The 25,314-nt window shown below is 48.1% G+C and overlaps 1 protein-coding gene across 1 annotated transcript in view; it reads right to left on the bottom strand.

Moving 5' to 3' along the window:
* The window catches only part of cyst (rho guanine nucleotide exchange factor 18 cysts), a gene marked incomplete in the record, with an annotated part of 103,390 nt that overhangs the window by 55,976 nt on the left and 22,100 nt on the right, over nt 1-25,314 (bottom strand).

Raw genomic sequence — 25,314 nt, 5'->3', positions numbered from 1 at the left:
GGGACCAAAGAGCCAGAGCTCAACCCCCGCAAACACAACTAGGTGAACTAGGTGAGTACACACACACACACACACACACACACACACACACACACACACACACACACACACAGTACGCCATGTAGACTTCGATGCAATATGCCCCCCTCCCCCGAGGGCGCCACAATGTGTGCCGCTGGACCTAACCGACATCACCTCATTAAGAACGTAACAAGGGCATTATCAGAGCTACAGGGGGCATTGGTCAACGCCGCCGCCTCCACCCTATCAAAAGTATTATTTACCTGCTGAAATAATATTTAGAGAACTGTAGATCTGGAACATGTGAATACCAACACCCTCTAACGCGCGGGGGGGGGGGGGAGGAGGGGGGGGAGGAGGGGGGGGAGGGGGGAAGGGGGAGGGGGGGGGAGGGGGGGGGAGGGGGGGAGGGGGAGGGAGGGGGGGAGGAGGGGCACCCCAGCAGCAAAACCAAGTATTTCACTCTTTACCCCGCCAGTGATCTATAAACGTGCTCTGATTGGCCAGCCTCCCCAGTGACGTCAGAGGAGCAGTGATGTATCCCGCCACACACACACAACGAAACTACGACGTTGCTACAAACGTTCGAACAACAAGATTTAACACCTCCTAACCAGTTACAACAACCCATATAACAAGTTGTAACAACGTTCTAATGCGTCAAAAACACGTTAAGCCAAGATGTAACAACTTTATTACAAGTTGTAACAAGCGGAAAATAGGGTCAGTTACGATTTGTGTTTCCAGGGAAATTGGGAAAATTAATTGGGAAATTGGGAAATTAATCCTATATAGGATTAATCCTGATCGATTGGTAGGAAGCAGGTTGTCCTCCTCGCATCATAAGTATATATATATATTAATTATCAAACACATGCCACTCTTTGTGCAGACGAGGAGTCACAATAACGTGACTGAAATATGTTGACCAAACCCCACACTAGAACGTGAAGGGACGACGACGACGACGTTTCGGTCAATCCTGAATCATCGTCACAATCGACTTGAGAATGGTCCAGGACGGACCGAAACGACGTCGTCGTCCCTTCACTCTCTAGTGTGTGGTCTGGTCAACATACACCATTCTTTATCAACCTCCGCAACGTGAGAGGTCACAATGACTGTTAACGTACTACTTCTTGTACGTAAACGATGTGCACTATCGTACATTCAGTGACGTAATGGACAATTCGATAGTAGAATTTCGTTACTATTCACTTTATAGAATTCGGCAAAAATAAAGCTAAAACCCCCAACTTTAAAACATTCCTAGTGTAGTACATATATGTACTATATTAGGGCTCAGATAGCGAGTATTAGGCCTAGGATGGTCAGGTTAGGTTAGGGTTTTATTAGCAACACGAACATAAAACCTTTTCCGGTTTGTCCAAATTCAATAAAGCCGAATTGTACTTTCTAATTGTCCAATACGTCAATGGTTACCTAACATTCATCATGCAACATTCGTATTGAGAAACTTTAGTTTAAGAAGTTAGGTTATGTAAGGTTAGTTACAGCTGAAGGCTTAGTAATGTTAGGTTGAGACAGCTGAAGGCTTAGTAATGTTAGGTTGATACAGCTGAAGGCTTAGTAATGTTAGGTTGATACAGCTGAAGGCTTAGTAATGTTAGGTTGAGACAGCTGAAGGCTTAGTAATGTTAGGTTGAGACAGCTGAAGGCTTAGTAATGTTAGGTTGATACAGCTGAAGGCTTAGTAATGTTAGGTTGATACAACTGAAGGCTTAGTAATGTTAGGTTCAGTTACGGCTAAAAGCCACACAACAATGAGAACAATTCCACACGTCCCATTCTACATGTGAAGAGACTTACCGAACTTGATGAATGGAACAAACACCCACAAATAACGATAAATCCAGATCAACTCAACACACCCGGCCACAGCTACGATACAGTAGTGGAACACAGCCGTCAAATCCACCACCACCAGGCAAGCTACTGAAGCCACCGAGAACCGATATCTATATAACCTAGCTACAATATAACGTTTCTTTGGTCGGGCAACCTGGACACAGCCCTCACCCGACACACACAAGCCAGCAGTAAGGCTTCTCTCCTCTCTTCTAGCCCCAACCCCCCAATAACCCCCCTCCCTGCCCCCTCTCCATTGCGATGGAGGGATACGAGGTCATCTTGGACGATGCTGGACCCTCACTTAACGATCATACACCATAATGACATGGTAATGACTGTAATTAATAACATCCTAATGTGTAAGAACAATGATCAAACCTTCCCCATGGCGCAAACATTGTTTACTCAACTTACAGCTTCTTCGGTAATACATTTTCGGTGGGCAGCTGGTGGTGGGGATGGTGGAGGAGGGGGCTGTGCTCTGAGGACGGTGGTGGGGAAGTTGGGGAGGTGGTGGTGGTGGAGACGCTGCGGGAGTAAGGCCACGCTCCAGCCCTCCTCGGGTGTTGAAGCAGGTGTTGGGGAGGAGGAGAGTGCTGGTACTCGAGGCTCAGGTCTGTGTCCGTCTCACTCTGCACCATGCTAGACGGGACACACGTGTCTTGAGTGGGAAGGTCCAGGGTAGGGAGGAAGCATGAGGGGAAGGGGGTTTAAGGAGGTAGAATGAGGGAGGGAGGGGGGGTTTAAGGAGGTAGAATGAGGGAGGGAGGGGGTTTAAGGAGGTAGAATGAGGGATGGAGGGAGTTTAAGGAGGTAGAATGAGGGAGGGAGGGGGTTTAAGGAGGTAGAATGAGGGAGGGAGGGGGTTTAAGGAGGTAGAATGAGGGAGGGAGGGGGTTTAAGGAGGTAGAATGAGGGAGGGAGGGGGTTTAAGGAGGTAGAATGAGGGAGGGAGGGGGTTTAAGGAGGTAGAATGAGGGAGGGAGGGGGTTTAAGGAGGTAGAATGACGGATAGAGGGAGGGTGGATGAAAAGGCGGGCGAGCGGACAGGTGGAAGAAGGGATAGGCTATCCAGGCTAGGAGTGAGGGATGGTGATGTCAACATCACACCTCGCCACAAGCCAGCATCACCACACACACTATCCTCCACCTAATTACTAGTGTCAGCACTAGCTCCAATCTTCACTTTCACCTAAACATTTATAGGTTAATTAAAACAAAAACAAAAATAAGCGTTAATTATGACAAGTCCAATTATTACAAATTAATAAATACTAATGTTAATCCAAATTAAAAACAATTACGAACAAAAGTAATATTTGTACGTTGTTTGTGAAATACAAGTCTCTGTACGTGCGTTCAAGGCGTTTAAAACCTAAATTTGTGCTCTAATGAGCTCACACACACTCCTTAATCTTTATGTCCATGCTCATGCGTTCAACATGTGTCTTTATCTTCATGCTCATGCGTTCAACATGTGTCTTTATCTTCATGCTCATGCGTTCAACATGTGTCTTTATCTTCATGCTCATGAGTTCAACATGTGTCTTTATCTTCATGCTCATGCGTTCAACACGTGGCTTTATCTTCATGCTCATGCGTTCAACACGTGGCTTTATCTTCATGCTCATGCGTTCATAACCCCTAGAGTGCGCACCCGCAACACTGCGCCCCGTGACCCAGGCCTCCATACATATCTAAACAGGAGGAGAGTTTGGACAAAACGATAGTGACTTGTTTGACACCTTTGCTGGAGTTACCAGAGAATACGCGAGGTTCAGCTCAAATAACTGTTCAATATTTGTGTGTGCGGAGGCGAGCTTTAGCTCTTGTGCCCCTTACATGCTCACTTCTCCACCCCCCCCCCCCCCCGAGACCAAAGATAGCAAGAATTTGAACAATTACGTTACAATTTCGAGCGAATGCGATAGATTTACCGAGCAATACTACGGCATAAGGGAGCAGCAGGAGGGACCGAAACGTCGCCGCTTTCCTTTCACGTGTGGGGGGGGGGGGTAGGTTATTGTTCCAGATCTAGCTCTTGGACCCCGCCTCTTAGCCGTCAGCTGCTGCTATTCCTCCCGATGTTTCAGCGCTTTGTGCTACACCTGCTGTACAACTTTGTGGCGCGAATTGACTTCCACAATTCACTCACAGTTCATTCCACTTGTTTCCTCTCACTGCGTTTAGGCTTCTGGGGGTGAACAGAGGCATCATGTGTAAGATGCCCAAACGTCTCGTCCTGCCCGAGGGGACTTGACCCGGGATTTCCTTGGAGTTCTCCCCCTTGACGGTATGCTGGTGCTGCCCTCTCCACGGCCCTCGTCACCACACACACACACACACACACACACACACACACACACACACACACACACACACCTCATAGTCAATATTCCCAATACCCAGTCTCAGACCCTTGGCGTGCATGCCCGTGTGCAACCTGCTCTCGCACAAGACAGCACATATATGACTTATTGTTTATAGTCATTATTTCGCTTATAAATAAGTACACATGCGGCATATTCCAAGCCGTATTTTTTTTTCAAGGCACTTTTTCTCAGTTTTATTAAACAATAGAGATTTTATACAAAATTTGACAATATCCTGAGTTACTTTACAATTTATTTAAATATTTAGTTTTGTTTTATTATTTTTATAAAAACTGTAATATAAATATAGGTATAGGATCCGTCCTGCTTCCCTGCACTTGTATACCCAGTAGTCGTTGTGGATTATGGAGTTATGCTGTCTGTCCTTTGGAAAGTGCGCGACCACCGACTTCCCCAGGACAATGTTACAAATATATTCGCCCCCCCCTCCCCCCCCTCACACACGTACAATCACGCCTCTCTTCTCCACACTTCAATCACCCCTTCCTTACCCCCCCCCCCCCTCCCCATAAGGGGCATAACTGGCCGACCCCTCACAGTGTTCAAGAGAGAACTGGATAAGCACCTCCAAAGGATACCTGATCAACCAGGCTGACTCATACGTCAGGCTGCGAGCAGCCGCGTCCAATAGCCTGGTTGATCAGTCCAGCAACCAGGAGGCCTGGTCGACGACCGGGCCGCGGGGACGCTAAGCCCCGGAAGCACCTCAAGGTAACCTCAAGGTAATAGGTTCAGTACTAATTGTAATATCTTAACATACAAAGAAGGTTAGGTTAGGTTGTGATTTTCTATTCAGCTTTTCAAGGTAAACTCAAATATTCACAATAAATTAGTATGTCACATATGCACTTATTCATAAGCAAGATATTGACTATAAGCAAGTGCGAGAACGGGTTACCGTGTGCACCCCCTTCATGTACCTAGTCTGTGTTTGTGTCTCTCTTTATGTTCGTCTGTCTGTCTGTCTGTCTGTCTGTCTGTCTGTCTCATGAATGAGGAATGATCAATGAGACTTTACAACAGTGTGCTCTGAACTTGGTGAGGGCCAAGTGTGCCAGCCTGCCAGGTGCATGCAGGTCCTTTGATGATTTCCAGGCCACGTGATATGGCAGGTGGTGTATCGGGTTCAAGAGTCACCTGGCGAGGGGAGAGGGAGAGGGGAAAGGGAAGAGGGGAAAGGGAAGAGGGGAAAGGGAAGAGGGGAAAGGGAAGAGGGGAGAGGGGAAAGGGAAGAAGGAAGGAAAGAGGGAGAAAACTGGAAAAGGTTAAATTATTTGCAACAAAGATCGTTCCTGAGATGAGGGGTAATGAGCTATGCAGGACTGAGGGAACTGGACTCCACCACAAAGGAAGGAATAAAGGAGCACGGCAGACATGCCAACGACATACAAGATTCTAAGGAGAGCTTACTAAACAGACACAAAAAGTAATGTTCCAAGTGCGGAAGAACAGGACGAGGGTGACACAGATGTACACTGGAGACACTATAGTCACACAGATGCTAGAGGGAACACCTGTAGCGCAAGAGTAAACAAATTAACGGAATTAAACGAGGAAACTGTAGAGATAAATTCAATATTTTAAATGTAAATATGATAAGAAAAGCGAATGAAATGGGGTCATTGCAGATGGTTGACAGGTGGAGACGCTCGGCCCGACAACCATGCAAAGGTCAATACTGACTTCACCTGTTGTTGTTGTTGTTTTAGATTCAGCTACATGGAACAAAAGTTCCATATAGCACGGGCACTGGTGACCCGTAAGTGAAGGCTCTTTGGAGTCATTATCAGTATCAATAGTTGATACTGGAGATCTGGGGGATGGGGTTCGTAGACGCGCCAATCCAATCCTTAAGGCTGGTCAGACCGGTGAATTGATGGGGTACACACACACATTGCTCACAGCTGAGTGCCACAGGCGTCAGCAGGGCTGTCTGCGGGGCTGGCCACAGTCGGCCGGTCTAGGGGGAAGATATCCGGGTGTTAAGGAGAATTGGTTTCCTCGTTCTATGTTCCCCGAAGTAGGTAGTCTGGTCGAATTTCCTTCTTCAAGGTTTGGTAGTCGCAGAGGTGGTGGAGGCGTTCTTGAGGCACGACCATGTGAAGGATCCGTCCTGCTTCCCTGCACTTGTATACCCAGTAGTCGTTGTGGATTATGGAGTTATGCTGTCCGTCCTTTGGAAAGTGCGCGGCCACCGACTTTCCCAGGACAATGTTACAAATATATTCGCCCCCTCCTCCCCCCCCCCCTCACACACGTACAATCACGCCTCTCTTCTCCACACATCAATCACCCCTTCCTTCCCCCCCCCCCTCCCCATAGATACTCACCCCCCCACTCCTCCCCCCCCCTGCCAACACCCCCACCCCATCAGGACATAAATTAACCGATTTGTCTCATTCCTCAAAATCTTTAAGAAGAATGTCCCCCTTTCCTTCCTCTCTTATTTTAATAATAAAAAGAGAACCGCCACTCTCGAAGGAATTAAAATCAGAACACATTTATAACGTGACCTAAAGGGAAAAATCTTTCAAATGAGGAATAAATGGCCTCACACTCACCAGTCAAGGGATGGCCTCACACTCACCAGTCAAGGGATGGCCTCACACTCACCAGTCAAGGAATGGCCTCACACTCACCAGTCAAGGAATGGCCTCACACTCACCAGTCAAGGAATGGCCTCACACTCACCAGTCAAGGAATGGCCTCACACTCACCAGTCAAGGAATGGCCTCACACTCACCAGTCAAGGAATGGCCTCACACTCACCAGTCAAGGAATGGCCTCACACTCACCAGTCAAGGGATGGCCTCACACTCACCAGTCAAGGGATGGCCTCACACTCACCAGTCAAGGGATGGCCTCACACTCACCAGTCAAGGGATGGCCTCACACTCACCAGTCAAGGGATGGCCTCACACTCACCAGTCAAGGGATGGCCTCACACTCACCAGTCAAGGAATGGCCTCACACTCATATAGAGGACTGGCAATATTAGGAAGAAGGAGACTTACGGGCTCACCATAGCCCGTGCTACATGGACATTTCGGTCTTAGTAGCTAAATCTAAAACAACAACAACATAGGAAAAAGAGAAATGGATGACAACAAAGGAAAAACAGCCTCGATTTAGCATGACGGAATAATCCGCCACCATCTGGAGTATAGACAGGAGCCGCCGCCGCCACTGGAGTATAGACAGGAGCCGCCGCCATTGAAGTATAGACAGGAGCCGCCGCCGCCACTGGAGTATAGACAGGAGCCGCCGCCGCCACTGGAGTATAGACAGGAGCCGCCGCCGCCACTGGAGTATAGACAGGAGCCGCCGCCGCCATTGAAGTATAGACAGGAGCCGCCGCCGCCATTGAAGTATAGACAGGAGCCGCCGCCGCCACTGGAGTATAGACAGGAGCCGCCGCCATTGAAGTATAGACAGGAGCCGCCGCCGCCATTGAAGTATAGACAGGAGCCGCCGCCGCCGCCACTGGAGTATAGACAGGAGCCGCCGCCACTGGAGTATAGACAGGAGCCGCCGCCGCCACTGGAGTATAGACAGGAGCCGCCGCCGCCACTGGAGTATAGACAGGAGCCGCCGCCACTGGAGGTATAGACAGGAGCCGCCGCCGCCACTGGAGGTATAGACAGGAGCCACCACCATCTGGAGGTATAGACAGGAGCCACCACCATCTGGAGTATAGACAGGAGCCGTCGCCGCCACTGGAGGTATAGACAGGAGCCACCGCCACTGGAGGTATAGACAGGAGCCACCACCATCTGGAGGTATAGACAGGAGCCACCACCATCTGGAGTATAGACAGGAGCCACCACCATCTGGAGGTATAGACAGGAGCCACCACCATCTGGAGTATAGACAGGAGCCACCGCCACTGGAGGTATAGACAGGAGCCGCCGCCACTGGAGGTATAGACAGGAGCCGCCGCCACTGGAGTATAGAGAGGAGCCGCCACCTCCTGGAGTATCGACAGGAGTCATTATGGGAGAGGGTAGAGCAGGCCCTCCAGTGACGGGTCACGTGATAAGATGGAACTCCTGCCGATGACAAGCTGGTTACCGACTCCGCCGCCAGGGATGGGGAGGGAAGGGAAGCGGAAAGGGAAAAAAAAGATGGATGCAGCACGGAGAGGGCAGGAGTGAAAAGGGAAAGAGAGAGAGGAGAAAATAATGGCTAGATAGAGAAGAGGAAAACTGAATAAAGGAGTACAGGAGAGAGGAAAGTAAGGAGGATTCAACCTGAAAACATGTGGAAAAGGCAGAGAGAGAGAGAGAGAGAGAGAGAGAGAGAGAGAGAGAGAGAGAGAGAGAGAGAGAGAGAGAGAGAGAGAGAGAGAGGGAGGGAGGGAGGGAGGGAGGGAGGGAGGGAGGAGGTGAGAAGGTTATCTTGAGGTTATCTTGAGATGATTTCGGGGCTTTTAGTGTCCCCGCGGCCCGGTCCTCGACCAGGCCTCCACCCCCAGGAAGCAGCCCGTGACAGCTGACTAACACCAAGGTACCTATTTTACTGCTAGGTAACAGGGGCATAGGGTGAAAGAAACTCTGCCCATTGTTTCTCGCCGGCGCCTGGGATCGAACCCAGGACCACAGGATCACAAGTCCCGCGTGCTGTCCGCTCGGCCGACCGGCTCCCTTACCTAGCAAGAAGAAGACCTAGCAAGAAGGCAGAGAGGTGTAAAGTGTATACTTATACACATGTATATAGAGGGAGAGAGACGCAGCGTGTCTGGAGAAGGCGGAAAGACTGTGATGTGAGCTAGTCTATGAGGAGTCAATCTTATCAACACTTTATACACAATTCCCGCTAAGAAGCTAAAACAAGTTAAACAAGCGATGCGCATCTACACACACTCCAAGCAACGGTCCCGTGCGGCAGACTCATTTGTGGCCAAGTGTGTCTGGCACGGTGTTTACCTAAAGTTTACCTGTAGTGTCTCTCCAGAGTTCTATTCCCTAACCCCTCCGTCTAGGACTTCGTCTTCTCAAAGATGACCTAAATAAGCAATTATATATATATATATATATATATATATATATATATATATATATATATATATATATATATATATATATATATTGTTCTGTCTTGTGTTAATGCCACATCACCCCTTCCACCTCACTCAAATGTAGATATAAAATCGGAGATACGTAAGTTCTATTCAGTTGTGTATTTGTGAACTAAAGTCTTTGAAAATGTAATAAGTTTTACGAAACGCGCCCGTGTCGCGTCAGACTAGAAATAAAAATAAATTTTGGAGAATTGATTTTTGATTTACCTCCAACAGTGAAGCGTAATGTACGAAAGATTGAGAAAATTCGTGTTAGAATTATTAATCTTACTTTTTCGGTCATATTTAATAATATATGTCTACAGGAAAGACTGCTACCAAAATATACTAATATATATATATATATATATATATATATATATATATATATATATATATATATATTTATATATATATATATATATATATATATATATATATATATATATATATATATATATGCCTAAGTTAGTAACTATCTTAACTATACTAGGCCTAGGAGAGGTTAGGTTTGATTGGTGCCTCCTCCTTCGGCACTCGATAAAATCAAGAGCACACACTGTGGACTCTTTTGTGCAACAGTACATAATTAGTACATTCCAACCGCAATCACTAACTGTACTATCATCTTAGGCAGAAAGCTTGTCAAAATGAAGAGCAGACTGCCTCGCTGGAAGACACTGGGAAGCGCCACTCTTGATAGCAATACAGTATTCCACTGAGCGACGGAAAACGGTGCAATAATCAATGGTTACAGAAGTGACAAAAGACCTTGAAAAGTGCACAGAATACAAGACTTGTCAGATCTTCTCGCAGAATAAAACAAATATGCAAAATATCAAAGAATAAGATCAGACGATTTGAAGCTTTGAAGCATTTTCTGACCAGTGTTTGGTGAGGGGTGGGAGGGGTTAGTGGGAGGGGTTAGTGGGAGAGGGGAGAGGAGAGGAGAGGGAGAGGGGAGACGGGGATAGGAAGGTAAATGGAAAGGAAAAGATAAATTAAAATTAGAATTTTAGGTTGGGGGATGAGAGGATGGGGAGAACTAATGTTTTGTTGCTGGTGGTGTGTGGTTGGTAGTATACCTGGAGCACACCTGGAGCACACCTGGAGCACACCTGGAGAGGGTTCTGGTAGTTTTTCTACTCCCCGAGCCCGGCCTGAGGCCAGGCGCCACTTGTGATAACTTGGTCCAACAGGCTATTGCTTAAAGTGGCTTGTAGGCCCACATACAGCTGTAGGCCTACAGCCTGGTTGGTCCGGCACTTCTTGCAAGAACGTATTTAAGTGCCTCTTGAATACATCCACCTTTGTTCCAGCAATATTGCTAATGCTTGCTGGGAGGGTGTTGAACAGCTGTGGACCTCTGATGTTCAGTGTTCCCTGATTGTGTCTATGGCACCTCTACTCGTCATTGGTTCTATTCTGCATTTTCTTCCGTACCTTTCGCTCCAGTATGTTGTTATTCTAATGTGCCAATTTGGGAACAGGCCCTCCAATATCTTCCATGTATATATATATTTTTTTTTATACCATTCTCGTCTAATAATAATTAGATATTATAATATAATATCTATATATTCAATAAAGGTCCCAATAATTTAGATGTTTTATCATTTCAATGCGTGCCGTGAATGTTCTCTGTATTCTCTCTATTTAGGAGATCTCTCCTACTCTGAAAGGGAAAGTGAGTACCGAGCAATACTCAAGACGGGACAGCACCAGTGATTTAAATAGTGTTAGCATTGCTGTTGGAACCCCTAGATTTGAATGGTCTCGTAATCCATCCGATCATTTACCTGGCTGCCGCTATATTTGCTCGGTTGTGTTCACTAAACATCATAATTCCCAGGTCCTTTACATGTTGCTTTCCTTCTATGAGTAAGGTCTGATTGTGTCCTGTACCCTGCGTTTCGTTTAAGTTCCTCGTTTCCACCATACCGTTTCCACCATAGGGAGCCGGTCGGCCGAGCGGACAGCACGCTGGACTTGTGATCCTGTGGTCCCGGGATCGAACTCGGGCGCCGGCGAGAAACAATGGGCAGAGTTTCTTTCACCCTATGCCCCTGTTACCTAGCAGTAAAATAGGTACCTGGGTGTTAGTCAGCCGTCACGGTCTGCTTCCTGGGGGGTGGAGGCCTGGTCGAGGACCGGACCGCGGGAACACTAAAGCCCCGAAATTATCTCAAGATAACCTCAGTACCTGGAACTTTTCACCGTTAAACATCATGTTATTTTCAGTTGTCCAATCGAAGACTTTACTTATATCTGCGCGTAGTTTTTCAGTCTTTTACGGTGGCAATTTTCATGCTGATTTTGTAATCATCTACAAAGGATGACACGAAGCTGTGACTAGTATTTTTGTCTATATCAGAAATAAGAATGAGAAATAACAGTGGTGCCAGTGCAGCTTTTCACTGCACTTGGGTTTGATGTTACTTGTGGTGTTACTTTGATGTTACTTGTGGAGAGAGAGAGAGAGAGAGAGAGAGAAAGAGAGAGAGAGAGAGAAAGAGAGAGAGAGAAAGAGAGAAAGAGAGAGAGAAAGAAAGAGAAAGAAAGAAAGAGAGAAAGAGAGGAGAGAGGAGGAGAAGGAGAAAAAGAAGAAGGAAGAAGTAGTGAAGTCCTAGGTGAACAAACGCATTAGTTGATAAGAAACGCGCCTAAACCATTTCTGTCCCGCCCGGGATCCGAACCCGGAACTCCCGATTGTTTTCCCGACATTTAATTAAAAACAAAAAAACAAAAAAAAAACAAGCAGCAGTAACAAGCACAAGAACCAACAACAAGAACATACCTCCCTAAGAATCCAACCCAAACACAGAGAAGAACAGTGGAATTTCAAAATGGAACTTACACGTGTCCGGATATTACTGAGAGAGTGGCAAGAGGGGGGTGAAAATGACCCGATAAAAACCTTTAAACTGAAAATTGTATCGTGTATAGACAGTCAAATGTCTCCTCCCCACAGCCTGGCCAGTGGCCAAGCTGCCCCACTGGCGTTGGCCTGGTTTATCAAGGCTGCTTGTCTTCGTATGTTCTCGTAGCCCGCAGGCCCCACATGGCCATCACAGCCAGGCTGATCCCGGAACTCCGGCAACTTGTCTATTAAGTTACCTGTCAAAAGCCTCTACCTTTGTTCCATTGATACTTCGTAAATATGTGTTAGGAGGAGGTTGACGAGGGGAGGGCCTCTGGTGTCCACACTGGGCTGTGTAGCTGTGCTGGCGGCTCCCACACATTACACTCCAGTAGTCCTACATGTTGAAGCTTACTGTGTAGGTGTTGGAGCCAAGCCTCCCGGTGTACTTACCTAATTGTACTTACCTAATTGTGCTTGCGGGGGTTGAGCTCTGGCTCTTTGGTCCCGCCTCTCAACCGTCAATCAACTGGTGTACAGATTCCTGAGCCTATTGGGCTCTATCATATCTACATTTGAAACTGTGAATGGAGTCAGCCTCCACCACATCACTTCCTAATGCATTCCATTTGCTAACTACTCTGACACTGAAAAAGTTCTTTCTAACGTCTCTGTGGCTCATTTGGGTACTCAGCTTCCACCTGTGTCCCCTTGTTCGCAGGTGTGTGTGTGTGTGTGTGTGTGTGTGTGTGTGTGTGTGTGTGTGTGTGTGTGTGTGTGTGTGTGTGTGTATCTATTACTCACCTATTACTCAGAGTAATGCTAAGAGCTCTGGCTCTATGGTCCCGCCTCTCAACCGTCAATCAACAGGTGTACAGGTTCCTGTGCCTATTGGGCTATATCATATCTACACTTGAAACTGTGTATGGAGTCAGCCTCCACCACATCACTTCCTAATGCATTTCATTTGTCAACTACTCTGACACTAAAAAAAATCTTTCTAATATCTCTGTGTCTCATTTGGGCGCTCAGTTTCCACCTATGTCCCCTAGTGCGTGTGCCCCTTGTGTTAAATACCCTGTCTTTGTCTACCCTGTCAATTCCTCTGAAAATGTTGTACGTGGTGATCATGTCCCCCATAACTCTTCTGTCTTCCAGCGACGTGAGGTTTAATTCCCGTAGTCTCTCCTCGTAGCTCATACCTCTCACCCCGGGTACTAGTCTGGTGACAAATCTTTGAAATAAAAGGGAATAGGGAAACAGAGATGGGAGAGGAGAGACACCCGGGGACAACTGGGAACCCCTCCCCCCTTCCCTAGTTTATCTATAAACTAGAATGTCTCTTTATCTGTTCCACGTTCGAGGCCCAAACGATTGCAATTAGCCTCGCGTAACCATGGTGATTTGTGATTGTAAGGGGAGTGTTAACGAGAGTTGGGGGTCGACTCCATGCCCCTCTCTAAGTAGGACTGATTCCTATTGCCACAACTAATGACTCCTATGAAGCACAAAATGGGGGTGCGGATTTACACAGCTTTTAAACACATTTTCAGTTGTTCATCACACACAACGTAGCCACAATGTTTCTACAACTTTGCATCAATGTAACAGGAGTAAAAATCATGTTTGCTGGGGAGAGGGAAGCGGGTGGAGAGGAGAGATGGAGATAGGGGAAGAGAGAAAGGAGAGGTGAGAGAAGGGAAGAGGGGTGGGGGATCGAGACCCAAGAACTGTCGGGTACACCCATCTAGTGTCTAAGGTACGGCCAGGAACAGTAAGGTGAGAACTTACACCTTTCAGTTTTACACACTGAACAATTTGTTCAGTAAGGTGAGAAGACTGTCCTTGTCGGCCGTAGCTGCGTACCGTGTTCAGGCTGGATAATGTTGGATTTACTGCTACTCTCTCTTGTCTGTTTGAGTGTGTGTGTGTGTGTGTGTGTGTGTGTGTGTGTGTGTGTGTGTGTGTGTGTGTGTGTGTGTGTGTGTGTTTATTGTGTTGTGTTTATTGTGTTGTGTTTATTGTGTTGTGTTTATTGTGGTGTGTTTATTGTGGTGTGTTGTTGTGGTGTGGTTGTTGTGGTGTGGTTGTTGTGGTGTGGTTGTTGTGGTGTGGTTGTTGTGGTGTGGTTGTTGTGGTGTGGTTGTTGTGGTGTGGTTGTTGTGGTGTGGTTGTTGTGGTGTGGTTGTTGTGGTGTGGTTGTTGTGGTGTGGTTGTTGTGGTGTGTTGTTGTGGTGTGTTTATTGTGGTGTGTTGTTGTGGTGTGGTTGTTGTGGTGTGGTTGTTGTGGTGTGGTTGTTGTGGTGTGGTTGTTGTGGTGTGGTTGTTGTGGTGTGGTTGTTGTGGTGTGGTTGTTGTGGTGTGGTTGTTGTGGTGTGGTTGTTGTGGTGTGGTTGTTGTGGTGTGTTGTTGTGGTGTGTTTATTGTGGTGTGTTTATTGTGGTGTGTTGTTGTGGTGTGGTTGTTGTGGTGTGGTTGTTGTGGTGTTGTTGTTGTGGTGTGGTTGTTGTGGTGTGTTGTTGTGGTGTGTTTATTGTGGTGTGTTTATTGTGGTGTGTTGTTGTGGTGTGGTTGTTGTGGTGTGGTTGTTGTGGTGTGGTTGTTGTGGTGTGGTTGTTGTGGTGTGGTTGTTGTGGTGTGGTTGTTGTGGTGTGGTTGTTGTGGTGTGGTTGTTGTGGTGTGGTTGTTGTGGTGTGGTTGTTGTGGTGTGGTTGTTGTGGTGTGGTTGTTGTGGTGTGTTGTTGTGGTGTGGTTGTTGTGGTGTGTTGTTGTGGTGTGTTGTTGTGGTGTGGTTGTTGTGGTGTGGTTGTCGTGGTGTGGTTGTTGTGGTGTGGTTGTTGTGGTGTGTTGTTGTGGTGTGGTTGTTGTGGTGTGTTGTTGTGGTGTGGTTGTTGTGGTGTGGTTGTTGTGGTGTGGTTGTTGTGGTGTGTTGTTGTGGTGTGGTTGTTGTGGTGTGGTTGTTGTGGTGTGGTTGTTGTGGTGTGTTGTTGTGGTGTGGTTGTTGTGGTGTGGTTGTTGTGTGTTGTTGTGGTGTGGTTGTTGTGGTGTGGTTGTTGTGGTGTGGTTGTTGTGGTGTGTTGTTGTGGTGTGGTTGTTGTGGTGTGGTTGTTGTGTGTTGTTGTGGTGTGGTTGTTGTGGTGTGTTGTTGTGGTGTGGTTGTTGTGGTGTGGTTGTTGTGTGTTGTTGTGGTGTGGTTGTTGTGGTGTGGTTGTTGTGGTGTGGTTGTTGTGGTGTGTTGTTGTGGTGTGGTTGTTGTGGTGTGTTGTTGTGGTGTGGTTGTTGTGGTGTGGTTGTTGTGGTGTGGTTGTTGTGGTGTGTTGTTGTGGTGTGGTTGTTGTGGTGTGGTTGTTGTGGTGTGGTTGTTGTGGTGTGTTGTTGTGGTGTGGTTGTTGTGGTGTGGTTGTTGTGTGTTGTTGTGGTGTGGTTGTTGTGGTGTGGTTGTTGTGGTGTGGTTGTTGTGGTGTGGTTGTTGTGGTGTGTTGTTGTGGTGTGGTTGTTGTGGTGTGTTGTCGTGGTGTGTTGTTGTGGTGTGTTGTTGTTGTGGTGTTGTGGTGTGATTCTACTAATCAACATGAGACTGGTGACGAGGCACAACTCCAGGGTCTGACCTCTCCACCAATGATCGGCTTATGCCCCAACTTCCAAGCTTCTCAGTTACTCCTCAACTGTAAACTTAATTAACCTTTGCTACCCCCCCCCCCAATTCTGTCTAGCTCACTGCAGTTATTACTCTCACACTGAAGACATTTTTCCTTAACAAACCTTCGACCTCACACTCAGGTGGAGGTCTATAACGAAGCTATACCGTATCTCAGGTGTATCACTACTGATACCGCCACCAAGCGAGTTGTTACTACACACGACTTAAAAGTTACTTTAAACTACTTAATGCCGCCACCAGCTTTGTCTTCGATGAACACAAATACTTTACCGTGACCGGCGACGAAGGATATCGGTCACGGGAGAGTTTAAGATGGGTTAAAGATATCACGGGGGGGGGGGGTGGTGATAACACGGCCGACGTCCACTATTTACTGGCAACTCTCTATGACTAACAGGGACGAATGGCTACACCAGATGGACAGTATAATAATATATATTTACTTAATTAATTTCCATATAAAAATCCTAATCTATCTTGCCTATCAAGGCAATATAACTGTCAACGCTTGTGATGTTAGAACATAAGGGACCAGTACTCACTCAAGACACAGCAGTGACGAATATTCCGTGTAAACACTACATCAGTCTCCCACCGCCTGTGATGCCCAGCACTACACCCCAGACGCCTGTCTCCACTGAGGCACAGCACACACTCTCCTCCCCTAACTCCTCCTCTCCGCTCCCCATGTGTTCCAGCCTCGACTCTCGTCCCCATGTGATAACTGTTGGTCGGTTTCCTGGTCTCTTACCAACCGCCTGATGATCCACGTTAATCCACGCCTCTCACCGCTTTATCCTTCCACAGATCTCCAGTATCAGCCCTTGATACTGGTAATGGCTCAAAAGGGCCACCACTTACGGGCTATTCATGCCTGTGCCACCTTTTGGGTGGCTTAATCTTCATCAATCAATCAATCAGCTTTATCCTTACTCCCCTTAATGCTTAACGACAAACGTGTATCAGTGCTATACCGACGGCTCTGTAGAAGAAGGTGGACGATGTACCGGATGTGCATGCAATATATTTGAACAATCTTCTCTCGTACATACAGCAATGAAGCGCGTCAATGATTGGGCAAGTACAACTCAAACCGAACTTGCAGGCATATACCTTGCCACTGAATTTTTAAAAGACAAAGGCAGTGGACTTATATACTGTGACTCGCAGAGTGCACTCCTGGCATTGAAAGCACATAGTAGTGACACCCAGAAAATAGTCAGTGATATTCGAATGAATGTTTTAGCTGTTAAAGAAAACAGATTTGAAATAAAATTCCTATGGATACCATCACATGTTGGCATCTCAAGGCATGACACTGTTGATATGCTTGCTAAGTCAGCCTGTAGAAAACCAGTGGTAGAAATTGATATGGGTGTTTCATTAGCAGTGACAAAGAGAATACTTAAACAAATATCTAATGAAGATCTCACCGACCCAACAAATTCACAAAGACCGGAAAGTTGTAACATTAAATATTATGATAGATATCGTGAGGAGACATTCACATATGGGACTAATAGAACAAGAACCCGGCAATGTGATGTTATAGTGGCCAGAATACGCCTCGTATCTGGCAGCTTTCTCGAAACCCAAATGTCGAGTACACAATGTGTCAACTTTGTGAAAGAGAAAACATGCACTCTCTTGAACATTATATTGTAGAATGTCCCATAGTGACTGACTTTCGCCCTCCTGGGCTAAGGTATGCTGAACTGTGTAATTACTATATGAGTACTGGAACACTTGATGATATATTGAACTTGTACCTAAGATTAACCATGTAATGTATCAATTATACAATGTATGTATGTGATGTAACTATATAACCTGAGCTTGTAAAAGCACCTTAATCACCTTCAGTGATTAAGTGCTTAATTGCACACTAGTTTCTCTATCAGCTATCTCATCCTGTCAGAGTAAAAGAGACAAATGTATGTGAATGCATGTGTGTGTGTGTGTATATATGTACGTATATGTGTGTATGTATGTATATGTATGTGTATAAAGTATATATGGAAGCTGATCAGAATTACATTTCACCTTTGTAAATGCACATTAATGACACTATGTAAAAGACACATCGAACACTTTATGTAGGGCATACGTAAATCTGTGTATCTATGTATTTACGTATGTGGGTTAGCTAAGCATTTTAAAAGCACCGAATCACCTTCTGTGGTTGATTGTTCAATAAACCCCTGAACTATATGTTCAACACATCTCTAACCATGTCCATGGGGGACAGAAGAAAATGTATATATGTTGCTTAGCATTGTAAATGTGTGGCCACGTCTGTGGTAGAAAATAATAATAAAAAATGCTTAACGATACTTTAAATTAAGCTAATCCTACCCGTATATCCAGAATTACTGGAATAACTAACCCCATGCAACCGGACCTTCGAATTTTATCCCACAATTCTCGGTAACGCTAATGAGATGTACGAACTATCCAGGAAAGGTTAATAACCCAGAGCTTTGTCTTCGATGCTAACTCTGCAATCACTCAAATCCGTTGACGTCTTGGACGAACTACTCCCACACTTTACGTTACAAGTTTAAGCACATTACTACTTCGTCCACCAATTTAATTATAAGCATATACTTAATAAATTATAAAACGAAATTTGTTTCCAGTAATTCGTCGTTCCTACACAGGATTATTTATACTCAGTTTCCGTGAATCCCAAAAAAAAACAGAATTTTCAAAGATTAGCACAATCGCAAAGCACACATTCAGTCCCACATCAGGAATTATCAAACATCAATTCCTGCGGAAGGTTGATAATTGCAGCAACATGCGATATTCTCCGCGTTTGATGACCAATCCCTTCCCATCTTAAACTCCCCCCTAGCACTAAGCTTGAATTAGTAAATGAAAGAAAAGAAAATATTTACACAAGGTACCTAGGTCACTACCCTGTTAATGAACAATGTTCTGTTACTCCTACAGCCTTAGAGTAGACAGACATTTGGAGTATACAGTAGTATTTGGAGTAGACAGACATTTGGAGTCTGTCTACTCCAAATGTCAAGATTACCGGCAGGAACCTTACAGGAATCCCTGTCTACTCTGACAAATGGGATTACCGCCAGGAACCCTACAGGAATCCCTGTCTACTCTGACAAATGGGATTACCGCCAGGAACCCTACAGGAATCCCTGTCTACTCTGACAAATGGGATTACCGCCAGACTGAGAGCTGAATACTGTCTACCACACTTCCTTGTGTGATTACCGCCACACGTCTGCCCTAAGCATTGATTGATTAATGAAGATTAAGCCACCCAAAAGGTGGCACGGGCATGAATAGCCCTTTTGCGCCATTACCAGTATCAATAAATGATACTGGAGATCTGTGGAGGTGCGACTGCACCCTGCGTGACGAGAGATGTCTCCCGTCTGCCCTAAGCACTATACTGTGCTCAGAAATAAGACAGGCGTCCCTACTCTTATCCCCGTTCTGACAGACCGACTTTAACCTGTCGATCTGCTGTACAAATCACTTTGTACACTCCTGATCAAATTGAGAGAACTGAGTAACTGATTCTGTCGAGCCAATCAGAGCGCGCCTCCTCAAGACAACGACAAGCACGTCCCCCTTAACATTACGCTACAATATCCTTACTTACTAGTCTTAACCCAAACCTACAGTAGCCATCCAGCACCACAGGTACTGAAGTTTTCTCAGCAAGTATACAATTACTAAAAGACCACCGCAATGCCACCATTTATAACGTATGTATAATGTATGCAGGCGATGAGTCACAATAACGTGGCTAAAGTAAGTTGACCAGACCACACACTAGAAGGTGAAGGGACGATGACGTTTCGGTCCGTCCTGGACCGAAACGTCGTCGTCCCTTCACCTTCTAGTGTGTGGTCTGGTCAACTTATGTATAATGTATCTCAGGTGTATCCCCTCAGATACCACACCACCAAGCGAGTTGTTACTAAATACGACTTAAACTTTAAGTTACTTACAAATACTTAATGCCGCCGCCACCTTCGCCTTTGATCAAGAGAAGTACTTTACAGTGACCGGCGACGAAGGATATCGGTCACGGGAGAGTTTAAGATGTGAGTTAAAGATATCACGGGGGGAGGGGGGGGGTGAGAACACGGCCGACGTCCACTATTCACTGGCAACTCTCTATGATTGACTAACAGGGACGAATGGCTACACCAGATGGACAGTTTAATAATATATCTTTACTTAATTAATTTCCATATAAAAATCCTAATCTATCTTGCCTATCAAGGCAATATAACTGTCAACGCTTGTGATGTTAGAACATAAGGGACCAGTACTCACTCAAGACACAGCAGTGACGAATATTCCGTGTAAACACTACATCAGTCTCCCACCGCCTGTGATGCCCAGCACTACACCCCAGACGCCTGTCTCCTCTGAGGCACAGCACACACTCTCCTCTACCTCGATTGATTGATTAAGCCAACCAGGAGGTGGCACGGGCATGTACAACCCGTAAGTCCTCTCTCTCTCGTAGCGAATTTTAATACCCGTCTATCCCCAATTTTCCGTTGAATGGACGGATTTGAATCTGGTAACAAGGGATAGGCTTCACACACAGAGCTCACACTAACGTGATGCATCAAATGAACAAATCCACAAGGTCCGATTAAGTCGTAGCTCAGTCGATTAAGGCAGTGTCTGGGATCCTCCCGGACGCAGGTTCGAATCCTCGTCACGGCCCTTGTGGATTTGTTCAAGGGATAGGCTTCCAACCTTTGAAACTACTCGAGGTGAGATTTGTCTCACCTCACCTCACCTCACCTTCCTGTGAATGTCTCGTGGTACCATCCCAAGTCTGTACTCCAGTCACTTCAACAACTGTTACGGGTCCACGGTTCGAGTCGCTTAGAGCCCAGGTGATGAGTGATTGATAAAGATTAAGCCACCCAAGAGGTGACACTGGCATGAATAGCCCGTAAGTGGTACAATTTTTTGTTCAGTAATTCTGAACTTGGCTCTGGAGAGGCGGGACCAAAGAGCCAGAGCTCAACACCGGCAAACACAACTAGGTGAGCACGTCACGCACAAGGCGTCTGTAACGATGCGGGACGCCGGTGACAGCTGAAGACGGCATTTGTCCCCCCGCCCCCATCCCCGTCCCCCCGTCAACAGGTCCTTCCCAGAACTCCCCCCCCCCCTCCTCTTCCCTTCCAGCGTAATACCAACCCGCCCCGTCCCACTCACGTGACAAATATTTATCATATATAGCACCCTCCCACGCCCCGTCGCCAACTCCTGTCTCATTACCAACACCTGTCCCATTACCAACACCTGCCCCGTCGCCAACACCAGCTGACGCCCACATCGACGCCTATGTTCACCTGGATTACCTGGAGTGGGCGGGTAGACCGCCCATCACCCACATTGTGGGGTTGGGTACTCGACTACCCACTGTACCACACCTGTTGTCGAACCCGTTTCTACCCCTGCTCTAGGAGGGCGAGTGTCCAGCATAGAAGTGCGCCGCTTAACACTCAATAATTGTATATGGTAGAGAGAAAAAAAAAATCCGCCTCTCATCTTTGTCCTCACTTTCCTCACTAATACGTCTGCTCAAAGTGTCGTACTTAATTAACATCTATAATACATATACAACTATAAACAAAACACGTATTATAAAAATATATATATATATATATATATATATATATATATATATATATATATATATATATATATATATATATATATATATATATATATATATATATATATATATATATGCGAACAAGCCTGAATGGTCCCCAGGACTATATGCGAATGAAAACTCACACCCCAGAAGTGACTCGAACCCATACTCCCAGAAGCAACACAACTGGTAACTACAGGGCGCCTTAATCCGCTTGACCATCACGGCCGTCAAAAGGAAGTGATAGCCGAGGCTATTTGAGCCACTTCCCCGACGGCAACTCGGATGGTAATCTTGGGCATAGCATTTCACCAAATCACCTCATTCTTTGGGGCACACGTGAGGAACACATTCTTTTGTGTTCCTCACGTGTGCCCCAAAGAATGAGGTGATTTGGTGAAATGCTATGCCCAAGATTACCATCCGAGTTGCCGTCGGGGAAGTGGCTCAAATAGCCTCGGCTATCACTTCCTTTTGACGGCCGTGATGGTCAAGCGGATTAAGGCGCCCTGTAGTTACCAGTTGTGTTGCTTCTGGGAGTATGGGTTCGAGTCACTTCTGGGGTGTGAGTTTTCATTCATATATATATATATATATATATATATATATATATATATATATATATATATATAAATATGTGTGTATATCACGAAAATAAACACGTGATTAAAAATGTGACAGTGTCAGACCACGGAGGAGAATTGAAACAGGAATTTCCTTAAGTACTTTCGTATATTAATACATCATCAGAAGGAGTCACCCTTCTGAAGATGTATTAATATACGAAAGTACTTAAGGAAATTCCTGTTTCAATTTTCCTCCGTGGTCTGACACTGTCATATATAAATATGATGTATCTTGAATAGGACAGCCACTCTCCTGGTGCTCTACCTACACACCTGGCAGCCACTCTCCTGGTGCTCTACCTACACACCTGACAGCCACTCTCCTGGTGCTCTACCTACACACCTGGCAGCCACTCTCCTGGTGCTCTACCTACACACCTGGCAGCCACTCTCCTGGTGCTCTACCTACACACCTGACAGTCACTCTCCTGGTGCTCTACCTACACACCTGACAGCCACTCTCCTGGTGCTCTACCTACACACCTGACAGCCACTCTCCTGGTGCTCTACCTACACACCTGGCAGCCACAATCCTGGTGCTCTATCTACACACCTGACAGGCACTCTCCTGGTGTTCTACCTACACACCTGACAGCCACTCTCCTGGTGTTCTACCTACACACCTGACAGCCACTCTCCTGGTGTTCTACCTACACACCTGACAGCCACTCTTCTGGTGTTCTACCTACACACCTGACAGCCACCCTCCTCTTCACTTCTGTAATACCAGGTAAAATGGAAAGGAAAAAGTAGTTGATCAATCCGTAAGTTAATTACTAGTCATTTAGGGAGATGTGTGAATAGCGTGAAATTGAGCTAAAGTGGCCCATTACTATCTGACCGCGTGCAGGTCGCCCCCCCCTACTGGTCCTAGCCGCGTGCAGGTCGGCCCCCCCCACTGGTCCTAGCCGCGTGCAGGTTGCCCCCCCCACTGGTCCTGACCGCATGCAGGTCGCCCCCCCCACTGGTCCTAGCCGCGTGCAGGTCGCCCCCCCACTGGTCCTAGCCGCGTGCAGGTCGCCCCCCCCCCCACTGGTCCTGACCGCATGCAGGTCGCCCCCCCCCACTGGTCCTAGCCGCGTGCAGGTCGCCCCCCCCCCCACTGATCCTAGCCGCGTGCAGGTCGCCCCCCCACTGGTCCTAGCCGCGTGCAGGTCGCCCCCCCCCCACTGGTCCTAGCCGCGTGCAGGTCGCCCCCCCACTGGTTCTGGCCGCGTGCAGGTCGCCCCCCCACTGGTTCTGGCCGCGTGCAGGTCGCCCCCCCCCCACTGGTCCTAGCCGCGTGCATGTCGCCCCCCCCACTGGTCCTAGCCGCGTGCAGGTCGCCCCCCCCCCACTGGTCCTGACCGCGTGCAGGTCGCCCCCCCCCACTGGTCCTAGCCGCGTGCAGGTCGCCCTCCCCACTGGTCCTGACCGCGTGCAGGTCGCCCCCCCCACTGGTCCTGACTGCGTGCAGGTCGCCCCCCCCACTGGTCCTGACCGCGTGCAGGTCGCCCCCCCCCCCCACTGGTCCTAGCCGCGTGCAGGTTGCCCCCCCCACTGGTCCTGACCGCATGCAGGTCGCCCCCCCCACTGGTCCTAGCCGCGTGCAGGTCGCCCCCCCACTGGTCCTAGCCGCGTGCAGGTCGCCCCCCCCCCCACTGGTCCTGACCGCATGCAGGTCGCCCCCCCCCACTGGTCCTAGCCGCGTGCAGGTCGCCCCCCCCCCACTGATCCTAGCCGCGTGCAGGTCGCCCCCCCACTGGTCCTAGCCGCGTGCAGGTCGCCCCCCCCCACTGGTCCTAGCCGCGTGCAGGTCGCCCCCCCACTGGTTCTGGCCGCGTGCAGGTCGCCCCCCCCACTGGTTCTGGCCGCGTGCAGGTCGCCCCCCCCCACTGGTCCTAGCCGCGTGCATGTCGCCCCCCCCACTGGTCCTAGCCGCGTGCAGGTCGCCCCCCCCCCACTGGTCCTGACCGCGTGCAGGTCGCCCCCCCCCACTGGTCCTAGCCGCGTGCAGGTCGCCCTCCCCACTGGTCCTGACCGCGTGCAGGTCGCCCCCCCCACTGGTCCTGACTGCGTGCAGGTCGCCCCCCCCACTGGTCCTGACCGCGTGCAGGTCGCCCCCCCCCCACTGGTCCTAGCCGCGTGCAGGTCGCCCCCCCCACTGGTCCTGACCGCGTGCAGGTCGCCCCCCCCCCACTGGTCCTGACTGCGTGCAGGTCGCCCCCCCCACTGGTCCTGACCGCGTGCAGATCGCCCCCCCACTGGTCCTAACCGCGTGCAGGTCGCCCCCCCACTGGTCCTGACCGCGTGCAGGTCGCCCCCCCCCCCACTGGTCCTAGCCGCGTGCAGGTCGCCCCCCCCCACTGGTCCTAGCCGCGTGCAGGTCGCCCCCCCCCACTGGTCCTGACCGCGTGCAGGTCGCCCCCCCCCCACTGGTCCTAGCCACGTGCAGGTCGCCCCCCCACTGGTCCTGACCGCGTGCAGGTCGCCCCCCACTGGTCCTAGCCGCGTGCAGGTCGCCCCCCCCACTGGTCCTAGCCGCGTGCAGGTCGCCCCCCCCTACTGGTCCTAGCCGCGTGCAGGTCGCCCCACCCCACTGGTCCTAGCCGCGTGCAGGTCGCCCCCCCCTACTGGTCCTAGCCGCGTGCAGGTCGGCCCCCCCCTACTGGTCCTAGCCGCGTGCAGGTCGCCCCCCCACTGGTCCTAGCCGCGTGCAGGTCGCCCCCCACTGGCCCTGACCGCGTACAGGTCGCCCCCCCCCACTGGTCCTAGCCGCGTGCAGGTCCCCCCCCCCCGTACTGGTCCTAGCCGCGTGCAGGTCGCCCCCCGTACTGGTCCTAGCCGCGTGCAGGTCGCCCCCCACTGGCCAGGCTATATAGTCGTAATGGCTTGGCGCTTTCCCCTGATAATTCCCTCCCTTCCCTTCTTGACAACTAGGAAAAGGTGTAAGAACAATTTGACATGAATGATTATTATATATATATATATATATATATATATATATATATATATATATATATATATATATATATATATATATATATATATATATATATATATATATATATATAATATATATATATAATATATATATAAATAGGTATATATACATATGATAATATATGATAATATATATATATATATATATATATATATATATATATATATATAT

This window comes from Procambarus clarkii, chromosome 40, assembly GCF_040958095.1.
Source record: "Procambarus clarkii isolate CNS0578487 chromosome 40, FALCON_Pclarkii_2.0, whole genome shotgun sequence".
Lineage (NCBI taxonomy): Eukaryota > Metazoa > Arthropoda > Malacostraca > Decapoda > Cambaridae > Procambarus > Procambarus clarkii.
The sequence above is the reverse complement of the archived record's forward strand: the minus strand, read 5'-3'. Positions and strand labels throughout refer to the sequence as shown.